Source organism: Pteropus medius, unplaced genomic scaffold, assembly GCF_902729225.1.
Source record: "Pteropus medius unplaced genomic scaffold, Ma_sr-lr_union100, whole genome shotgun sequence".
Classification (NCBI taxonomy): domain Eukaryota; kingdom Metazoa; phylum Chordata; class Mammalia; order Chiroptera; family Pteropodidae; genus Pteropus; species Pteropus medius.
Window position 1 is genome coordinate 17830232 of NW_024349797.1, and position 15256 is coordinate 17845487.

Below are 15256 nucleotides of genomic sequence, written 5' to 3' on the forward strand. Positions count from 1 at the left end.
TTTCAGAGGACTGGATGGCTGGGAACTAACATTGCTAAGTACCTACCAGGTGGCAGGCAGTGTGTCAGGTGTTCATACACATCCACTCATTACAGTCTCCTACCCACTGTTAAGTAGTAATGATTGTCTTTTTTTTTAATAGATAAAGAAATCAAGATTCAGAGCAGTTATGTAACCTGCTCAAGGTCACATCACAGGTAACCTTGCTACTTCATTCTCTCCAACAGTCCCTTAGCAGAACCCGAGGTTCAAAATCATCCCCGTTCTGCTGGAGTGCAAGGTGGCGTCCACTGAGCTATCTAGGAGAGTCCGTCCTTCGTATCACTAAGCCCCGCTTTACATCTGGCAGCCGTAGAGCACCCCTGAGACTCCTCTCCAAGAACCTTCACCTCCCTGGAGTCCAAGGTCACTTGTTCACAGGCTGTCCAGATTATAATTAGCACTGGCCGTCCCCACCAGGGCCTGGAGACGCCAGGTTTGTGACATATCCGCGTGAAGACAAGGGCACGCAGCCTGGGGACTGACTTTCGTTCCTCTGCTCACTGGAGTGGCACCACGAGAGTGGCACCAGCCGAGCCGAGTGACGTCCCTGTAGCCTCAGAGATGCCACCCCAAACTCCCAACCTCAGCCCCAGAGGCGCCCCCTCCCCGACGCCCGGCCAGCACCAGGTAGTAGGGTGAAGCCGTCCCCCTGAGACTCTGGGGAGTGGCATGTCTCCTGAGCACAGGTGCTTTGGCCCTGCAGACGAGGTTGCATCTTCCCCCTGGTGGGGCCCATGTCCGGGGCTGAGCTCCCCTCAGTCCCTGGGGACAATGCTCCACTGTTGTGTGCAGCGCCTGGAAGCTGACCAAGCACTGTCGTTACCCTCCTGACCCTCTCCTGGTCAGCCCGCCTGCCGGGGCCGGGAGGGAGCTTAATCCCTTCCCCACTGGAGGCCAGGGTTCCCGGGTAACCCTGACAGACCCTCAGGAGAGCCCAAGTCCCTTCCTGCTGCTGCCCCTGAGTGGTCACACACCCTGCTCGGGGAGGAGGCCATCAGCACGTGGCTCTCTTCATACTCTCAGCCCAGGGGGTGGGGAGCTGCGGGGGGCAGACCCACACTCAGCTCCCCGCATCAGGCACAAAACACACTGGACTCTCTGAAATGTGTTTTCTCCTCCTCACACACAATGCTGCTTTGACGGACTTCCTTGAAGGGACTGATGGCTCACGCGCTGTGAGAACTGCAAACGCCCCCATCCCGGAGTGGCCCGCACTCCAGAAGGGCTGCCAGCACCCATTCTCTGGGCCCAGTATTGGGCCTGAGCCATATCCCCTCCGGGCAGGGCGGGCTCCATCCTCAGCCTGTAGCAGCAGAGCCCCCCACCATCCCCCCTTGCTCCCCACCCCCCCGGCTCCTTTGCATTTTCTTCAGACCACACACGACCTTCTGATAGGGTCTTATTTACTTTTTCACTTGCTTTTTGAATTTAGATGATTCTATATCCTTTTAGAATGTAAGTTCCCCCAGAGCAAAGTCACGTCCATTGCTCCCATCCCACCACCTAGGACCGTGCCTGGCACACAGTAGGCCCTCGGCAAGGAGTTGTGAGTGAACGAATGAGTGACTCTCGGCCCTAGGTGCTCAGTCCTTCATTCCTTCAAGAACTTTTACAGGGACTCCGGGGGCCAAGTGCAGCAGAGGAGCCGCTCAGCTGAGGACGGAGCTCGCAGTGTGTGGGGGACAAAGACACGTGAACAAAGAAGCCCAATTAGGGAGCTGAGCAAGGTTCAGCTCAGAGGGGCACAGCAGGGGTGGGACCGGCAAGGGAGGACTCACGCTGGAGGTGACTCAGGGAGGGAAGGGCATGCAAGAGAAGGAACAGCACGTGCAAAGTGGCAAAGCAAGAAGCAGCGTCTGAGTAATTCGCCCCAGCATGGAGGAGGCCAGGTGGAGACCCTCAACCCCTCATCCACTCATGCCACGGCGTTTATTAAACGCTCTGTGCTCTGCGACAGGCAGGGGTCGGCCGGAGGACAAGCGTGGTGTCCGCCTTCAGGGTGCTCGCGGATGCGGGGGACATTGGAGCCAGTGACTCTCCGTGCTCAGGGGCGCTGGGAGCACAGAGGAGGGGCGATCAGGTTTGAGGGAGCACTGAGGCTCCAGAGAGAGCTGACCCTTGTCTACCCATGACCCAGACTGCCCAAAGCCATGGTCAGAGTGGCATGACTGAATGAGCTATGGTGACCAACTCGCCCTGCTTTGCCAAGGACTATTCCGGTTTTAGCCTTGAAAGCACCTCATCCCAGGAAACCCGTCAGTCCGGGGCGAACCGGGAATTGTTGGTCGCATCCGTTTCCACCTTCAGGTTTTATCCCCAAACCCCTCCTGCCATTGCTGAGACCCCCACCTTCCACCCCAACTTCTTAGCCACTCACAGGTGGGGTTTGGGTGTCCAGTAGTCTGTGTCAAGAGCAGCCTTTCCTCAGGTAACCAAGAGGGAGATGCTCCGGGTTACGGACGGGACGGCAGACCAGTGAGTCTAATGTCTGCGGGTCCTTCCTGCTCTGCTTAAGCCTTCACAGTGCAAGGGGTGTGGAAGACACCAGCTCAGCCCACCTTCCCCGCTCCGCCCACTCGCAGCTGCCGCAGGCTCTGAGCCTTCCACCGTGGGCCTCTCTGAGCTTTATCTCCCAAGGCCCGAGGTCCGGCTTCCTCCCCAGAGTGAGACCCATTGTAGGTGCCTGACTAACATGCGCTGGGCTCCAGCAGTGGGCAGCTAATGATGACATTTCACCCCCATTCAACAGAAGGGAAAACGAGGCATAAAACTGGTCAGGAACTCACCTCTGGTATTTGTTTCCCAAGACCCTGATGATTTCATTCTCAAAAGCAGCTCCCCTGAATCCTGTTTTCTAGAAACTTCTAGAGCCTTCCCCAATAGCCCTGCAGAGACTCAGAAACCACAGACGGTGTCTCCCAAGGAGGCTCAGAAAAACTCAAGTCTTCCCCAGATGGCTTTTCCAGGCTGAGCTTCTAACCAGAGCTCTGTGCAGAGCAGACAAAGTTTTGACTATGATATTCACTCAAAGCCCTCAGCCTGCGCCTCCACAAGCTGTTGGAGGTCTGTGAGGTTCCCCCAAATGATGCTGGTCTCCCCAAGAATTTGAGGCACAGAATAGAGGCGTTATAAGAGTTTGGCTCCAGTAGGAAAGATGCTAATCGACCCTCCCAGCGAACACCTAGAAACCCTAGTTTAAATCTCCCTTCGGGTCCCCTGCAAGGGCATCGCCTAGAAAGAGCTAGGTCTTTCAAGTTACACAGTCTTCTAGCTCTACCATTTATTATTAACTTGTGACCTTGGATACGTTCTGTAACTTCTCTGGGTCTCCCCTTCTATAAAGTGCCAAATGAGATCTGTGCAGGGTCCCTGGATGAAGGGATAAAGCATTGCCAGTCATCTTTACTCTTCAACTCTTTACGCAGGTGAAAGGAAATAACTAATCTGCATGGAGCGCATGCTATGTGCCAGGTATGTGCTAAGTCTTTCACTGATTATTTCACTGACGTGGTAGGTCCCAAAATTATTGCCTCTACAGATGAAAGAACTGAGACTCAGAGCTCAAGCCACCTGCCCACGGTTCCACAGTCAGCGCAGGACAAGTTTTCCTCCTACAGCTTCCTCCCCTCTTCACCTCTAGGCTATTAATATTTGCTGCATGAATGAACTAATTGATTAACAATAGGTTTGATTCAACCAGCACACCCAAGATTGAGACCTGTTTCATAACTACATTTTTAAGAACTGAAATGATTAGAACAGTGACTTGCTCAGATCTGCGAGGCCCGCTGTCCACTGCAGAAGGCTTTTAGAACGGGGGCTGCAAACCACGGCCCACTGCCTGTGTCTGCACAGCAATGCAGCTTAGAATGACATTAACGACTTTAAATGGTTGGAAAAAAATCGAAAGAGCAGTAATATTTTTGACAGGTGAAAATTATGTGAAATTCAAATTCATGTCCATCGTGGTTTTATTGGAACGCAGCCACACCTATTCATTTACGTGGCGTCTGGGGCTGCTTTCCAGCTACGAGGGAGGAAGGAATGACTACAAAGGCTGTGTGGCCCATAAAGCCAAGAATATTTACTATCTGTCCTTTTACAGAAAGAATTTATCAACCTCCGTTCATGAATCTCTAGGGACCAACACTACTTACTGGCTCAAGGGACATACCTCACCCCAACCCTGCCCGTCAGCATAGCATTTCTCCAAGTCCAAGAGTACAGAAGATTCCATACCATTCTTTCAGCAAATAGTATATAACCCCTGATGTCCAGAATGGGTTGCAAATGCTGAGAGCTGTGTCTTCACGGGGTTTGCCCTCTGAAACTGTCCTTGCTTACGGATATCGAGGTGGCGTTTGCCATTGAGACGAGGTCTTCCCCACACTGTCAGGAACATTCCGTTGGAGCCACCTACCCATGGCCTCCAAGACTGCCTGAATCGTGGCTGGAGCCCAGACTGGGTTCCACCCTTCCCAGGGGCCATGGCACGAACCCTGAGTTAAAAGAATCTCCAGGTAAACACAGCAAGAACCTCACACAATCGCCCAGAAAGGAAGCCCATGGGCCAACTCTCCAGCGATAACAGGTGGGTGCCGCTGGACAGAAGCAGAAAAAGCCGGCCAGGGCCAGGCAGGGTCTGCTTATCTGATGTTCTGTTTCTCTTTCCCTTCTGGAGAGTTTAAGATCTGGGGGAAGGGCGTGCGGGCCCTTCCCGATCTGAGACATCGAGGCCCAGGGCCAGCACTGCTGGGTCGTGCCCTGGGACGGTGGGATCCTCACTTCCCGCCATGGCACATGTGCCAGTTGGCGGTGCTACGGCCCTGTGGATGCTGATATCCTGGCAGCTTTGTATTCACTGAGTTTACGCAGCGAAGTCTCCAGGAAAATAGCCCTAAATGCTGGAGAGGGAGCCTCCCCTGCTGCTGCTATGATCTGACGGGTGAGGTGGAAACAGGCAAACGCATTGCAGCAGAGAGAACCGGCTGGGCTGCCCACTGCGGGGAGCGGGCGAGGGGTGTCACTGAGTAAAGCAAGACTGGGGAACCTTTTTCTAACGCACAGTCTCCCTCGAATCTGCTACCCCTGGCTCTCCCTGGGCCCAGGTGGCTGGTGTGAGTAGTCCTGGGTTACCTGGCCATCTCGTTAGGCAGCCCACGGTAAGCGCTCCTCGGACCATTAGCATGTCGGGCCGTAGAGGTCACCTAATTCCATGTTGTCACACATTTGGGCCATTTGTGCATCACATCTGGGGACACCTGCACTACGATTTTTTTCTCATTAGTTTTATTTTTTAATTTAAACTTGTAGATTTTAGAAGGCTTTTTATTTTTACCTTAAATAGAACACCAAGGAGAGAGGCTCAATTGCCATGTAAAGAACATCATAAGGAATAATTACAATACTGTTTATTTAACTCTGCCTGGTGCTGTTGCTAGCTTCCGCCTGAGGCTTGCTCATAGAAATGGGCAGGTGGTAGAAGCTGCTCTATCAGACAAGAGAAAAAAAAAAAGAACCAGACCAGCCACATGGAGATGTTCTGACAAACCCCAGCAGTCCTCAACCATCCCTGGGCATCGGTCCCCACAGAGCTTTAAAGAGGCCGATAAGTGGCCCCAGGTACAGCATTTCGCCCACTGGCCTAAGGGAAGCCCTGGTGACTATTAGATCATCACAGAATCAGAAGGATGAGAAGGAAAAGTCAAAAGAAAGATGGAGAAGGGAGTTACTGTCCCTCTAGACCCTGAGTTTATGCCACCGCATACATCCTGTCATTTCTAGTAGCCACAGTCCACACGCAGAGATCCGACCTAGTTCAAGCCCCGCATGGCATGGAAGGGCACCCCGAGGCCCAGGACTGCGAGTGAGACCAAAGGGGCCTGGTGTGGTGACACGGGCTTTCTCTCCGACATCAAGTCTTTAGAAGAAGAAAAGAGAACGTCGCATTGGCCTTAGGGACAGCTGGGACCCTGGAAGGTAAATGAGTGATCCAGGAGTGTGGTCTGCACTCCTCCAAAGGGGACAGGTTTGGCTGGGTTGACCCCCCAGCCCATCGCACGCCCTGGACCTGCTGGAGCACGAGCCTCAGCCAAGAACCCCTGAGCCGAGAGCTGACTCGCCTGCGGCTGTGCCAGATTCAAACACCCCGAGTGCTGGGGACAGAGGCAGGTGGAAGTGCCGGTGCCACTAAAGTCAACTCCCAAGCTAGGGAGCGCCTCGGGGAAGTGGGGAGCGCTCACAGAAGCTAGAAATGGAAGGGCCACAACTTCGGAGACCCAGCACCTACTTGGAGCTGGGAACTCCTCCCACAGCTGTGATCACATCTGCTCCTTGCAGCAACCCTGCAGGGTCGGTGTGACCAGCCCCACTGAACGGGCGAGCTGCTCAGACCCATGGCGGGTATGACACGCCAAGATCGCACACAGGTGGCAGAGCCAGGGTCCCAGTCCACATCTGTATGATTCTACCATTCGAGTCTGCCAGCCCCACACCTCAGTCCCAGGAGCAAAAAAGAACTCAGCCACGTGACACAGGAAGACAGGTGACACCTTGCTGTGTGAGCTAAACTGGCTGACGATACTAATGACACCTGAGCACCAGGAGGGGGCTGCAGTTTCCTGCTCTCACAGCAGGTGAGGAGTGTAGCACAGGTCCCCACCCCTCACAGAGAAGGGTGTGAGGCTCAGAAAGACTGCGCCCTCCAACAAAATTAAAGGGTCCTTCCCGGGGCTCCCCGCCTGAGAGTCCCTCTTCCCGCGCCATCGTCCTCCAGGATGAGTCAGTCTGTCTAAAGCACCCACCTCACCCAGCGGACTCCTCCCGCCCACCAGGCAGGGCCGTGCCTCAGCGTCCTCCTTCCTGACAGTCTCAGTCAATGTCAGCACCGCAGAAAAACGCGGTCGCCCAAGGCAGGCAGCTTCTAGGGTGGAAGGGCCCGGCTCCCAGCTGCAAACATGACCCTCTCTGGATCCCAAACCAAAGTCAGCTCCAGCTGGGAGCTGTGTGACTAACCCCATGGCTCCCTGTGGGGCACAAATGTAGGAACTTACGGGGCCACCCTCCCCCCGCCTCCTCTAAGGAGCACATCAGCAAGCAAAGTCTGCGCCGAGGCCACCAGGCGCACCACCCCCCTCCTGGTATTCAGGTGGTTTTACCCAGAAGGAAGTGGGCACGAAAGACACCACAGGATGGAATTTTTCAAAAATCAGTTTTCTAAAATTATTTCTGAGTAAAGTTGAGTTTGAAATCAGCAAACAGATAAATAGGCAAATCAGGTGAGCCTTAGGGCTCGATGGTGGCCTGGTCCCGAACAAAGGAATTTCACCTGGCAGTCCCAGCTGGCTCGCGCCCAACCTCCAACCCCCCGGCTGTAGTCACTAAGTTCTCGACAGACAGTGAACACGCCACAGAGCTCCTTGGGACCGAGTGAGAAAAGGAGGTGATCAGCGGGGACAGGGTGGGGTGCCTCAGGGTGGGTCTGGCTCTGGAAAATCTGTGACATTTCTGGACCCACGTGACACTGGCTGCACCCAAAGAATTTCCTTTGAGGAATGGCCTGGCAGTGTGAGAGCCATCGGGGGTGGCAGAGAAAGAAGTGGATGCCCGGGGAAGGGGCCGAGGGCTAGGTCTGCCTCACCACGTCCCGCTCAGAGCCCACCCAGCCGGCAAGGCCGGTGTAGGCTGGTGTTGTTACCAGCGTGAGCTCTGGGGTGAGGCCATCTGAGTGCAATTCCCAACTCCATGCTGAGAAGCCGAGGGCAGGGTATTTAACCTCTCCGTCAGTGGGCTTATCTGAGCGAATCTCACTAAGCAGTGATGGGGATAAAGGGAGAAATGCAGGGAGCCCGTAAGCCAACGCTGGCATTAAGTAAGTGCCAGACAGATGCGAGTCGTTACGAGAAACCGGCCAAGGAATGTTAGGTGGCACCCCATCCACTCCATCCGTCTATACCTTCATTCATTCATTTGCTCATTCACTCATTCTTTCATTCCATCATCTGTCTTGAGCAATTACTATGGCTAAGCCCTCGGGCCAGAAAAAAACAAAATCTCTGCCCTCATGGACTTTACATCTTAGTAGAGGAGAGAGGTGATAAGCTCAATTGCAAATAAATAATTTCAGGTGATAAATGCTAGAGAGACAATGACACAGAGTGACAGGACAGGGCATAGTGGGGATTGGGGGACGGGTGCTACTGTCCGGGCAGGAAGGTCCCCTGGAGGCTGCGGCTGTGAGCTGAGATCTGGGTGGAGGGGCAGGAGGGGCCTGGGGGAGGCACTTCTTAGGCGGAAGGAAGAGCAAGGAGGAAGAGCCGGGGGCAAAAGCTTGGTGTGCGCAGGAGCGAGAACTCCAGATGTGAGTCCCAAAGAGGCCACGAGACGTGTTCCCAGTTCCCGGGCTGGCTCCTGGAGAGCCCAGGAAAATGACAGTTCTCCAAGAGGACAGTCCCCAAAGAGGTCACAAAGGGAGATGACACCTGTCACAGCTTCTCTCCCCAGCCTCGGGTCAAGACTCCGAGGCCACCTCTCTTCTCTGTGTCCTAGGGGGTCATTGGGTTCTGCCCTGTCACCTTCCTTCAGGGGATTCGTGAGTGCCAGCAACTGTCAAGTCTGTAAGATCCCATTGTAAAGCATAAAGACTTTCAGTTAAATAATGATAATAATAATAACCACCTCCCCCTGGCTGGGGTGTGAGAAGGAACCCTCCTATATCTCTGCCCTCAAGGTCAGGGCAGAGCGGGAAATCAAACATGAATACTGAAAATTAAATATCACGTGCCAAGTGCACTGGGGACATAGAAACACAAGTTGCCAACCCTGTAGTGTGGCTGAGTAAGGCTTCTAGGAGGAGGTGCTGTGCAGCCAGGTGTTGGCAGGAAGGAGCAGGGAGGACAGTGGGCAGAGGTAACAGCTGGAGCACAGATCTGGAAAATCAAAATGAGTTTGGGGACTGGGCAGGGAGGGGGAACCTGGAGGTAGACCCGGTGGTAGAGAGCATGAAATGCCAGCTGGGCAGGCCCAGGGCTTGGGACTTAACCCTCAGAGCAAGGGGAAGCCACTGGGGGCAGATAGGCAAGGAGTCGTCACCTGCTTAAGTGACCTGGCCCCTCCTGGCAGGCTGGGCAGATTGCACCTTCTGTCGGGGAGTGGTTCTGGGACTACAGAACATCCAGACTTCAAGGCACCTCAGAAATCTCCTAATTTCAACCTCCTGTTTCAAAGGGCAGGAAACAGGTGAAGGTCAAAGGCATCTGTGAAACTGAGCTCCTCCCCTCGCCACTGAAGGGCCAAGCTCTTTGAAACAACAAGGACAGAGGCGACCTTAGTGAGTCAGCCTGCTGTATTATTTCAGCAAATGTCACTTGGGAGGGGCTCAGCCTTTTTCAGATCTCAAATAAAACTCTTTGCTTAATTAGAGTTTAAGCAGTGACAGTGGCCCCTCTTACGCCACCCCCACCTTGGCGATGGCCAGGTGGGCCCAACCTTGAAAATCAGCCTCCCCATTTTCATTCTGCAACCATCCCAAGCTATGCTATAGCACGGACGCAGATGATACAGACTTTTAGGGAGGTGCCGAGGCACCAGAAGATACCGACTCAAATCCCAGATGGGCCCCGAGGCTCCTGTGAGACTGGGGCCAGTCATTTCTGCACGTGGAGACTCGGTTTCCCCACCGGTAAAATTATAGGCTCACACGAGACAATCTCTAAGGCTCCAGCTGGTTCCAACATTCTCTTATCCTCCACCGCAGCTGTCATTTATAAGTATTTCCTGAACGCTATACATACAGACTCTCCAGGCACATGTAGGGTCTGTTTCCTAGTCTCTGAAAGCTCCTTTATCTATGTAAAGTTCTCTCCCATCAAGTTCTCACAGAAGCCCGGCCAGTCAGACAGATGGGGAATGGTTCGCAGTGCTTCGACTGGCCCCAGGACACAGCACAGGGCTGGGACCTGGCTCCAGGCCTCCACTGCCCAGGTGAGCATGTGTGCTGTGCCCACCACACATCGCCTGAAGCATCAGTCCTGGGACACCTGCCCCTTGAGCCCCATGACGGTCACCTCTGCAGAGGAAAGGCCTAAAGAATACCTTTGATTTAAGGAAAGTGGCCAGGAATAATGTGAACCCTGAAAGCGCCAGACCCCAAAATGAGATGGGCTTCTCAATTCTCAGTGCTCCACTGCCCTTGTCACAGAGCAAGCTTGGTCGTAAGGAGGCAAGCATGGCTGCTGGAGCCATCAGCCCTAAGGGCCTTCCTGTGACCTGACAGCTGGGAGGACACCATCCTACTACCCTGGACAAGGCTGTGTCCCTGTGGCTGGGCCACCAGGAGTTACAGCTCCTGAGGAGTGAAGGGTGGTGTGCTCACGACACAGTTCACTTAAAAAAAAAAGTTTCTTGCCTTTTTGGTTCACCCTCTGCCGTGTGATTTGGGGCCAGGCATTTAACTTCTCTGAACCTGTTTTCCCATCTGGAAAACCGGTATAACCATCCCCATGGCACTAAGTCGCCACGATCACTTATAAATACACCAGGCCTGCCCTGGCGGGAGAGAAGGGCTGAGGCGGTCTCAGAAAGGGGACCGAGGCTCTGCTCAGGACTTTCCTCTCGCGACGTTGCCGCTCGTGTGGGTTCTGGAAGTGTGCGGTCACCACACGTTGTAGCTCTCGTCCGACTTTTTAAAATTAAAACGATCGCTCAGTTTAATCTCAGAGGAGTCGGTGATCCCCGTCACGGCAGTGACACTAGTGTGGTGGGTGGTGTCCTGATAAGAGTCACGCAGGTGTGGCGGCCCAGAAGGAACTGTCTTCCCTACCTGTGTGCCCAGTGGTGTCCCTGGCCAGGTCGCTTCCCTCGCCATAAAACCATCAGATTGGCCCAGGTCACCTGAGGCTCCTCCCAGCTCAAACATGCCAGGATTTTCTGACTCAGAAGCATAAATCATTAGGCCAGGACTTTTAAAAAAATCCTGTTGAGAATCTGAGGTCTAGAGTGTTCATATCTTCTTGTATGACTTTGGAAATGGGAGATTATTTCATCCTAATGAAAACTCGTGTGTCTGTTATACAACAAGATTTCTGCGTTCGACTTTGTAAATCCAGCCAGATTAACATAAATCTATCTAGGTAAAGTCTGATTTTCTAAGAGAGTTTTGAGAAGAATTCTCCATATTATCTTTGCATTTTATTTGTAAGATTCGATATATATAATGGACTATATATGGGGTATATACAATGTGTAGGATATTTACTATATATAAACAATGTATATAATATATATACTTATTTCCTATTTGTAAGTGATGAAGCATAAAAATATTTTAAAATAACACCTACGAGCACATCACTAAAAGAAACAGCATAACGGATCCCACTGAGAATGCAGTAGGCTCCTCCCCGATCCTGTACCTTTTCACCTACCAAAGAGAACCACCCTGATTTTGTATTTCCACATGATTACAAGGTGAATTCCTTTCTAACTGCCCCCTTCCACTCTCCCAATCCGAATCTCCTCTCGGCCCCCTCCCCACCGTGAAGTTTGGCTTGTATTTAATGCAATCACCTTCTTGCTTTTTGCCATCATTTTATTTCTCACGTACGTATCACTAACCAACGCACTGTCAACGTTTTGAGCTTCGCTATTTCCTTAGCAGCTCTCTGCCGAGTCTTTCCAAGCATTTCAGAGATACTGGGCCGCCCTCTGCCAAATCTGCAGTCTAGAAATCCAGGCGAGAGGTGCGGGCTGCACCGCATTGTTACAATGGTGCTGGGAGGGTTAGCGATAATAAAAGCCATGATAACGTGTATCTATGGTGTGTCCTGGCCATGCTGGACATTCTGCTGAGCGCTGTCCCCAATTGTCTCATTTATCCTCTCAACAATCCCACAGGGAGGTGTTGGGGCTGCTTATCTCTATGTCAGCTGCCAGGACTGTCCCCCATCTGCTCCCTAGCTGCTCATCCCCAGAAACATCATCCCTAGGTTTTGATGAGTAAAGATGGGGCAGGGGGGCGGTCAGCAAAGACTTGCCTAACTTCCATCTGCTCCTTTTAGGTTCCTCTCCTGGAGACCCAGTTGGTCTACTTATTTAGATGTTATGGGGGGGAGGGGTGGAGAAATGTTTAGAATCCACGTTTTCCAGCAAATGCCAGTGTCTTCATGACGACCAGCATCCTGCCTCGCCAGTCCTGTTCTCCTGATGACTGATGTATAACTTTGTCCTCGTGCTGTCTGGGGCGGGCCGTGTGGTGTAACGAAGAACCCGCGATCAAACCCGGGCTCCACCACGGCGGCCTTTGAATCTCTCTCCTCACCTGTAAATGCGCCCGCAATGGCAGCCTCGCCTGCTGCCAGAATCACGGGAGGTGTGAGACAGGGAATGCCTTGTGAGAGGCCACAGACACACTGAGTCCCCCTGTGGTCCCCTCTCAAGTCTCTGCCTGGGACGAGGCCCAGCTCTCAATGCTGAAAGGGCTCTGAGGGAAATAGATGACCCAAGGATACCCACTATGTAACAGACATGGGGATACTGAGGTAGAAAGAAAAGGGCAGAGCTGAGGGGAAGGGAACTCAGGTGTCCCAACCAGGCCCCATCGCCCTAAACTGTGACGACTGCTTTCATGTTCCGTGTCTGACACCGTACAAAACAAAGTGCGTGGGATGTGCCATTTAACGCGCATGGCACCCTTCTCGTGGGGAAGGACATCGAAGCTCTGCAAGGTGAAGACATGTCCCCATGGTCAGAGCTAGTTAAGGGCTACAGCAGGACCAAACCCCAATAGTCTGACTTGGCCACCCCCAGCTAACAGCTGGCAACACGGGAGGCCCCACTGCCCCTTGAGCTCCCAGGGGATCCAGGGCGCGTTGGAGGTTGTGCTGATCTTCCCAGTCTTGCCTCCCCAGAGTGGAGGTGACACTGCAGCCAATCCAGGATCCCCCAACAGCCCCCACCCCAGGTTTCCGTATCACGAGGCAAGAGGCAGCCCAGCCACTGCCACATCCACAGCTGCAGCAGAACATGCAAAGCACCTGAGTTAGAGACGGGTTCCCATGGAGACAGAAGGAGCTTAAACTCACCCTGAAGGGTGCCTGCAGGGGCCAAGGCCAGTCCTGCCCTGAGGCAGAAACCCGAGCCCAGACTCCCGCCACGCCCCTCAGTGCCACCAGCAAATCCTCAGGCCCTCTCCTCAAGACCCAGGCAAGACATGAGGTCCCGAAATAAGCCTGCCTGGCCCACTGTCCCCTCCAGCTGCCCTCTGAGGGGCCTCTCTGGCTGGAAAGGACGCTCGGGGGCCAGCAGGCTTGGCACAGCTGTGGCCACTGCCTGAGGAATGTGCCGACCCACACGTGTTAGGGAGCACAGTTACAGGAAAAGAGCAAAACAGCCTGTTGGCATCAGCGCGCCCTCCCGCCTTCCAGCTCCCGAGTCCTGGGGCCAGCTGGCTCCCCGCGCTGTGCAGGAGGCAGGCCCCGCCCTTCAAGAGAGTCAGGTTCTGGTCTTGGCTGTGCGGCTGTGGGTAAATCACTGCCCCTCTCTGGGCCTGTTTGCTCGCCTCAGGTGATTAAAGGAGGCTGTCCCGCCGCGTTCAGAAGGGTGGGCATTTTGTGACATGCTTCCTTTTCTGGGAGGAGAGTCACTTTCCCCCGTGTCTCCTCGTGCCCTCACCCATGTGGGTGGTTAGAAGGCCCCAGCTAGAGCCTGAAGGAAGTTAACAGGTCAGAGGTGAGAGACCAGGAGCCTGGGATAAGGTCCCCGGGTAGCCTTGGGCGGGAGCTTCAAGGCCAAAGTTATACAATCACAACACTGTCACCCCATCCCCGCTGGGGCCGCCTTCCTTAGCTTTTGGAAGCAGAGGTCAGTGGGGCTGCGTCGGGCCCTCTCTGCTCCTAGGTTGGTCACTGGGCCACACCCACCAGGTCCACTGTGTGGAGTCGCCATCTGAAGGCCCTCGGAGGAGCAGGCATCCATTTGGGGCTCCCTCAGGCCCTGCAGGGGAGTCTTGACCTCACTACCCCCTCCTTCAGAACTGTGGGATGAGGCTCGGAGTATGGGACGAGGCTCAGAGAAGCTGAGCTCCTAGCCCAAAGCTGCACAGCCCTGAGGCGTCTGAGTGACACTGAGCCTGCCAGCCAGATGCGACTTCCCCTGCCCGCCTACTCTGTGGACTCTGTGCTCTCTCAGGCACTACGCAGGGAGCTCGTGGTGGCCAGAGCGGGTGTCCCTGGCCACGTTTACTGCCGGGGACCCGCGGCGGCGCGAGCCCGCGGTGACAGGTCTGCTCGCCCCAAGGGGAGACAGGGCGAAGGTTGTAGGCGGCGCCCGGCCCGCCGGGGACGCGCTGCCCAGGGTTTAGGGGCTTTTTCTTGGGGACCTAACCTCAGGCGTTGGGGAGCGGAAGGGCTCGGGGATTTTGCAGGCGGCAGGGAACCGCCGGGTTTAAACTAAAAATACCCGCCCGCCCGCAGCTGTCACGCCAGGGCCCACGCCCCCGCGCGGGGCGCGCTTCCCCGGGACCCCGCGACTGTCGGCGACCCTGATCGCGGGGCGCGGGGGCGCGTCGGGGCTGGGCCCCCCGCCCGCTTCTGGTCCGCGTGCCACTTACCCGGCCCGGGGCGTGCAGGAGCGGGGCGCCGCCGGCAGCTCGCGGGGAGCCTTTCTCCTCCCCGCGTCCCAGGCGGCCCCGGAGCGGGGCGGGGCCGGGGCGGGGCCCGGACACTCGCCCCCGCCCCGCTCCGGCCCCTCGGGGACCGGCCGCGGGAGCCGCCCCGGGGCCCCGCCGCCGCGGCCCCGCAGGAGCGGACTCCAGCGCTCGCAGGCCGCGGTGTCCGGGCCCCCGGCCGACCCCAGGCCGACCCCAGGCGCACCCCGTCCGCCCTGCGCCCACGGCCGCTTCGCCCCGCCCGGGAGCCGCCCGGAGCCCCGGCCCTCCGCGTGTCTCCGCCTGGGTGTCATCCTCGGGGTTGGCGCGGAGCTGCGTCTCCCCCGGGAGAAGCTGGGTCTGGGGAAGGGGTTCCTCTGCGTGTCCAGACTTGGGGACAGGGCTCAGGAGCTGGCAGGACTGTCCTCTCAGAGCCGAAGTGGGGACAACGACAGGAGCACTCCTCCCGGAGGCGCGAAATCTAAGAAGGAGGCGACACCTATCACCCAGCCTGACACTGGGGGCGCCGCATCCGGCCCCTCCCGCCACACAGCCTCGGGAGCCGCCGCGCTG

General features: G+C 55.4%; 1 protein-coding gene across 5 annotated transcripts in view; it reads right to left on the reverse strand.

Annotated features, from left to right (window-relative positions):
- SYNE3 (spectrin repeat containing nuclear envelope family member 3) overlaps window positions 1–14727 on the reverse strand; it is a 93658-nt gene extending 78931 nt beyond the window's left edge. For all 5 annotated transcript variants that reach the window (XM_039884147.1, XM_039884146.1, XM_039884148.1 and 2 more), the window contains exon 1: window positions 14648–14727. The gene's annotated coding sequence lies outside the window, so the exon portion shown is untranslated. The remainder of the gene's footprint in view (window positions 1–14647) is intronic.
- Between the last annotated feature and the right edge of the window lie 529 nt (window positions 14728–15256).